The following is a 7,375-nucleotide window of genomic DNA, read 5'->3' as shown; positions in this document are numbered from 1 at the left end:
GGCTATTCAAGAGGAAATTATTATTGTTTTTGTGTGCAGCATAGAGAGGCTCACCATTTCATGTCAATGCTTTGCACTGCATCTCATCCAGAAATAAAAGATCAGATAGTTTGTCCAGTCAAACTATAAAGAAAGTAACAGTAAAGTACACATAACCTATGGTGAAACAATTAACATTTAAGAAAGTAATAGTCATTGCCATGATAACAGGGGAACAGCTATTTGCTTTAGAATACAGTGTCAAGGCTCCGTAAATACACAGAAACGATAATGAAACTATAAAGAAATTACCAGTAAGTTACATAATAATTTCTTACAGTGCTGTATTTAACAACCGGAAAGTAATAGGAAACAACAGGGAAACAAGACGGAAACAAGACGGCAACGACAAGGTAACTACCCAGCTACAAGCAAAGACCCAAAAGGTACGTTTTAAGGTTGGCCCACATAAGTATGATGTAGTTTCTCAAGTGTTTTTTGTTAAATAAATAGTCTTTCTTCGAAAGTTCCAATTACATTCTGAATAAGTTTACGGTGCTACTGAGAAGAGGTGAAATGGCCTTAAATACTTACCACATAACTTCTGCTTATTTAGCCTCTATTATTGAAAGTTATTCAGTAACGAATAATAGTTTCTACATAAAATTCATCACACTTTATATCAGTATTTAGCCGCTACATAGTAATCTTATTTCCCTGTTGTTTCCTGTTACTTTCTGGACGTTACGCTGTTATGTCAGCACTGTAAACTAAAGTGCAACCGAGGTCTTATTCACAATCACATTAATGAGGATAAGCAAAATTATACTGTCCGCTTATGTCGTGCATCATTAAGGTAATTCGGATGTAACAAAAATGCATTTGATGTGATAAGATGGTAAGATAAGAAGTACTTGGCCTATAGGTAACCTCTATTTCTATATTGTACACCAGACGTGGTTCAATGTAGCTCTGTTCAATGAGAGATCCTATCCACCTGTGTATTAGGGGAGGAAGGGTCAGTGTGTTGAAATATTTCACATTCTCCCCCATACACATGGCACCTAGTGGATCGATGGTTGAAATGTGGCTGATGCCTCGCCTGGGCTCGTCACTGTACTCCTGTAGACGGACACTTCCTCATTATACTGCAATACACTTGGCCCTAAAGGTCACTCCCTCAGAACATAATCACACAGAATCAAAACCACAAACTTCATACATCAAGAAGACAGTGAATAGCTGGAGGCTTTATTTTCTACTGCCACAGAAATGCTCCCAGTTTATTTATAATCTGATAGTGGGAGTGGTGGCATGAGTTAAGAACCCACTGATATTACAGTTTATTAACTTTGACTGTGAACAGTGATGCAAATCAATGTGTATATTGAAGACCTTACATAGACCATTGGAGATTTACTCCAATCACTTTTAGAACAGTGTTTGATCATGATTTTGATTTGTGTATCGTTATTGTCTGCACTCCAACGTCAGACATTTGAATTATATGGATACATGGTGTCCAATCTCTTTTTTTTTTATCTGAACCCGGGAGCAGGTTGTCATGAAAAGAAGTGTGTGTGTGAGAGAGTCAGAGAGAGAGAGAGAGAGACAGAGAGAGGCAGAGAGAGCGAGAGAGAGAGAGAGACAGAGAGAGAGAGAGACAGAGAGAGAGAGAGAGAGAGAGAGAGAGAGAGAGAGAGAGAGAGAGAGAGAGAGAGAGAGAGAGAGAGAGAGAGAGAGAGAGAGAGAGAGAGAGAGAGAGAGAGAGAGAGAGAGAGAGAGAGCGAGAGAGAGAGAGAAAGGCAGAGAGAGAGATAGAGTGAGAGAAAGAGCGAGAGAGAGAGAGAGAGAGAGAAAGAGCGAGAGAGAGCGAGAGAGAGAGAGAGAGAGAGAGAGAGAGAGAGAGAGAGAGAGAGAGAGAGAGAGAGAGAGAGAGAGAGAGAGAGAGAGAGAGAGAGAGAGAGAGGAGAGAGAAAGAAAGAGAGAGAGAGAGTGAGAGAAAGAGCGAGAGAGAGAGAGAGAGAGAGAGAGAGAGAGAGAGAGAGAGAGAGAGAGAGAGAGAGAGAAAGGCAGAGAGAGAGATAGAGTGAGAGAAAGAGAGAGAGAGAGAGAGAGAGAGAGAGAGCGAGAGAGAGAGAGAGAGAGAGAGAGAGAGAGAGCGAGAGAGAGAGAGAAAGGCAGAGAGAGAGATAGAGTGAGAGAAAGAGCGAGAGAGAGAGAGAGAGAAAGAGCGAGAGAGAGAGAGAGAGAGAGAGAGAGAACCCTCTCCAACATATTAACATAATGAGGAAAACACACTTAGTGGGCCATGACCTGATGTCATGTGATTATACCATGATTAATGATATCCTTTTACCAAAACACCCAGCCCAACACTCTCAGCTTAAAAAGCACCACATACTGTATCAGATTGCTTTTATCAACTCATGTTCCTTTTCCCTGCTGGTCTTGTTTTGTATATGCTTGGTTTGATCACCAACAGTTCCGTTTTATTAAAATAATACCTATTTTGTTGTATTTTTTTGCCGAGCAAAAGTCTCACTTTAAGATGACTTGTTTAAAGGGGCAATCCACAATTGGTACATCTATTTTTGGACTGTTGTATTTTGAGGAAGACACTTTCCCATTGGGTCTGAGGTGCAGAAAGAATTGATTCTGTGTTCCTATTAGGAGGACATATAGGACCAGTTGGAGGCACACCTTGAACCTGTTCAACAACATGCAGTCAAAGAACCAGTCAAAGAACCTGTTCAACACATTCCACAATGACTGAGGTGCTCTTGAAATGGTTCGATTTCATCTGCCTTGTCCAGGACAGAATGGCCCATAGTTGTCTGTCAAAAACAATGAGAAAAAATCAGAGACTTGAAACCAATTTTGTCTGGTTACCACTCAGTCTCCTCTCCAGATAACAATGTGCGCTGCAGTGGATGACTCAGTGTAAAATATTTCCCTCTCTTTTGCCTCTGTCCAGACGCCATGCAGACACAAAGCCTTCAGTGTTTCCTGGATAAAGGCTACAATGTCAGTCTGTCTGCTTATTTGCAAGTGGGATGAATGTTCATTTACGCCGTAAAAAACCTTCTTTGTAACACTTTTATAGCTCAGAGGTGTAGATTTACATCTTAGGGACACAATGAATTTTTGCCTGTTCAAAAGGGGGAGACAGGCGCCCGGCATTCTTTGGCCTCCTACACCACATTGTTCTATTGTTTTTAAACCTCACTGCCACCGAGGAGCAACAGTAGGTGCGGGGCCTCGTGACCTTTGTGTGAACTTGGGCTCAGGGCGACGTTCTGGCACCCTGTTGGTTCAATAAGTGTTGTTAAGACTTGAGAGCGCACATGCCTAGCTGACCTTCCTTATAGAGACTCTATAGTGCACTGCACAGATATAAGTTATGTTCTGTGTTTAGGGTAGGGATTAGAGCATTGCATTGCATATAGCATTATATTCCTTCATGGACATGTTGTTTTGTAAATGTGTCCCAGAGATATATGAATAGAATCAGCATCGTATTTGCTGTAAGCAGACTAGCGGTTGCTATCTGAAGCGATGCAGTTGTCGTTCTGTGCATTGAGTAGTATTGTGTAATTATATGAGAGGTGTTTCAAGCCTCAGGGGGATTGCTGCTAGATTTTAGTGAAAAGGTTCCACTGTGCTACATGTATATTTTCAACAAATCCGACCTGCATCTGCGGATGGGGCTGTCAAAAAATGTAATGAAAAGTCATTCTAATAGGTGACCTCTGACCTACTTCATATTTTCTGTCAATTACGAAAGTATGAAGTCATGCATAATTATGAGGCCTATTAAAATTCACCAATAATTTGTGTTTATGCGAAGTTACCCCTAGACCACTTTATTCCACAACTGGTAGCCATGCATAACTAATGTGTCACTGCCAAAGAAAACATAACTGCAGCCATTTCAACTGACAGTGCATTCGACTTTTACATGAAATACATATACAAAATATTACACATTTATTTTTTTCACACACTGGCCATGGATTCAAGGGATGCCTTGATGATAAATAAATAAAAATGTGTATTTCCTGTACTGTGCTCTTCAATCAGCTGTTTGCGTTGCTAGTGGCTGCATACATTCTCAGTCTCCAATGTGACACCTCTATGGGCTAATTGTTTTTTGTTAATGATACCTTATTCACCAGTAAACGCCACGCAGGCCTCTTGGGCTCTTGTGTAACTCAGGTGTGTGTAATTACATTTCTTAAGGTCAACCTCTCACCAGGGTGAATGAGTGAAATTGCGTAGTTGACCACTTCAGGGCTCAGATCCAAATGCAATTAACTATAGTTAATAGATCTGTATTTCAATGTAAGACAATGACATGGATGGAGCCCTATTGACACGTGGGCTCATGACTCAACAAGATTAAACAATATATTCTTGCGTTTTTTTTTGTCGTTGAAATTTCTTGACAGTTTTTGTACATCTTTTATTTATTTGGAAAGTATGAAAATAAGTATTGGCTAATTTGCTAATTTGATCATTAAGGACAAGTGTACGTGTGCTTAATCCTAAATGCAAATGTACGTAAATACTGTGTAGTACACAATCACTTTGATTTGTTTTCTCCCACAATAAGAGACAGGCTATGAGATATTGATCAGAGGATATCCTGGTCAATCAGACTAAATGATTGCCTATAAATCCCTGCCTCTCCAGCAGGCTTGCAGGCACGAGGGTATCCAGAGGAAGCCAAATTATGGAGGCCCAGATATGAGCTGGCTAGCTACTGATAGTCCCCTGCAGTCTTGTGGAACTGAGCAATGCAAATGTACAATAAACAGGGTCTAAGCTTGGTGGAGGTCTTTCAATCACAGAGGGGCAATAGTTCAACCCCCGCCATGCATAATCCCAGCCTTGAAACCCCAGGGACTCAGCGCTACTCCACGCTCCAACCTGCTCAATGGCACAAAGATATTAGATAGCCATATGTAGATTCACAAGGTAAACAGACCTCTCATGATAACACAATACGCTTCCTTTTCACCCAGGAATATATTTAAGCTCAATTCTGTTTTCTTCCACGGGAAGGCTAAAATTGAAGGCTTAGCTTTTTGCCACAGCCGCCAGAATTCCTTGCAGCTGTTTGCATTGTTTAACACCCCTGATATATCTCTTGCTGAGAAGAAATTGGTATCTCTTCTCTATGAATTATGTTCACAGTGTGTTTGTATTATATCCCAGCTTGGACTCAAGAGCTGCTGAAAGAGGAAGGGGCCTGCATGGTGGAGGAGCTGGCGTGTGTTTAGAGGGAGGGATGGTGAAAAGATGAAAAACACTGAAAACCTCATAAACCCATATGACAGAGAATTAGCACAGTAAATTGGCACAAGTTACTTTCAGAATTGCTGTTTAAGAAATGATCCAAATCAGTCTAAATGGTAGTAAATTGAATATGTCGTTAGTTTGTTAGGATATGATATGATCTAATTATGATCTATTACTTATGATAGCTGGTTTGACAGCAAAAATGTGGAATCACGTTCCCCTACCTTCTACCTCTGAATATGACACAACACTTGATTTATACCCAGGTATTTTAAGGGTTAGGGAAGCTCCTCTGTCTCTGTCTAAGATGCTCTTTCACATACACACATGGACGCTTGACACACTCATTCATGCATGCACACATACACATGCACATGTACACGCACGCACACACGCACGCGCACACACACACACCCAAAGCGCAAGTTGAATAGAGCGTCTGGGTTGGGGTGGGGGTTGACAGTGTGCTCCAGGTCCCCGTTCCCCCACTCATCCCCCAGCAGCCCAGCAGGAGCCACTCCAGCCTGGAGAGAGGATCCTTCCAGCCAGCGGGACATCCAGGGGGGGAAGAGCCATGGAGAGACACAGCACAGGCCACTTTAGACCCCCCCTCACATTAGACAGGGAAAAGAGCTCAGTGATGAGGAACTGACACTGATCATCCACCCCTGTCTGTCTGTCTGTCTGTCTGTCTGTCTGTCTGTCTGTCTGTCTGTCTGTCTGTCTGTCTGTCTGTCTGTCTGTCTGTCTGTCTGTCTGTCTGTCTGTCTGTCTGTCTGTCTGTCTGTCTGTCTGTCTGTCTGTCTGTCTGTCTGTCTGTCTGTCTGTCTGTCTGTCCATTATTTCAGAGTGTGAAGTGACGGGAGAAAACGTCTTTAAAATCAAATAGATGATCTGCTTTTTGTTTGTGACAAATGTAGCAGAAATAGCCACAGGAGATCATAGATACTGCCAAGGCGCTCTCAAATAGATCTGCTCAAGTCAGATTATGGTTCAGGTTATTTTCCTTCACATGAGGAGAAATACCATTATTTTCATTTATAAATAAAAAAAACAGAACATGTATTTTATAAATATGTTTAGATATAATTAGACACTTACTGGTGCTTATGCTTACGCCATCAAGTCAATATATTGTTGGTGTCAAAAATCTTTAATACATGACTCATGTGTTTTATTTTCATCGCAGAACTTCTGAGGGAGTTATCTCAAAGCAGAAGGAGTATCTTCTTCTGTGGCCTGTAAACCACGTGTACTTGTTCAGAAATGTAAGTACTCGTGAGTGTGGGATGATAATGACAGATAATAGGATTCTATTAGCCGTTCAGTTTTTTTGCACGCCTAATAATTAGATGAATTGAATGACGCTAATTTAGAGAAAACGAGAGACCCATTGGTGTTAATGCAACCTGTGTTTCCAGATGCTCGTCTCTAAACAGCTAAGTGAACTACCTAATCATAGCCCACCATCTGGGAATTCCTCTTCGAGGCAGGAAAAGGAGATGGTGCCATTACGGATTTTAAAGCAGGCATCTGATGGTACAACTCACCAAGTTAAAGGGACCATTTAGGGTGTCTCGATAACGAATACAGTCGTAAGCTTGCGTCGCACCCTGATTATTAACTTCCAGTTCATTTAGGCACTGCCGTAATGTTCATTTCAACTTTTCAGATGAAGGTAAATAAAGTCATTACCGTTTGTTCGACATTAGCATATCTCACAGGTGTAAATCTCCCAGAGTATTGAACTGAGACTGCTTCCTTGCTTCCTTCAGTCAAATCATTCAGTGCCATGCCAAGAAAGATGGGAGACGGACTAATTTATCGCAAAATTTGCACCGGAGCATAAAAAATCATGCAAATGAGCAGGGTTCTCAATTGGAAGACACAGCATTTGGGTGACATTAATCAAAGAAAAATATGCAGACAAAGGTGACAATAATCCCAATACCCCACATAAATGGCACAGCTGTGATTCTGCTCATCCTACACTTGTACAGTATGCATGGACTGCAACAGAAAATGCAATATATTAAATACCTCTCTACTTCTTTCTATCACACGTGGGACAGGTAATCTAACACCTTTCATT

This window comes from Salmo salar, chromosome ssa21, assembly GCF_905237065.1.
Source record: "Salmo salar chromosome ssa21, Ssal_v3.1, whole genome shotgun sequence".
Lineage (NCBI taxonomy): Eukaryota > Metazoa > Chordata > Actinopteri > Salmoniformes > Salmonidae > Salmo > Salmo salar.
This window is presented reverse-complemented; position numbering follows the sequence as displayed.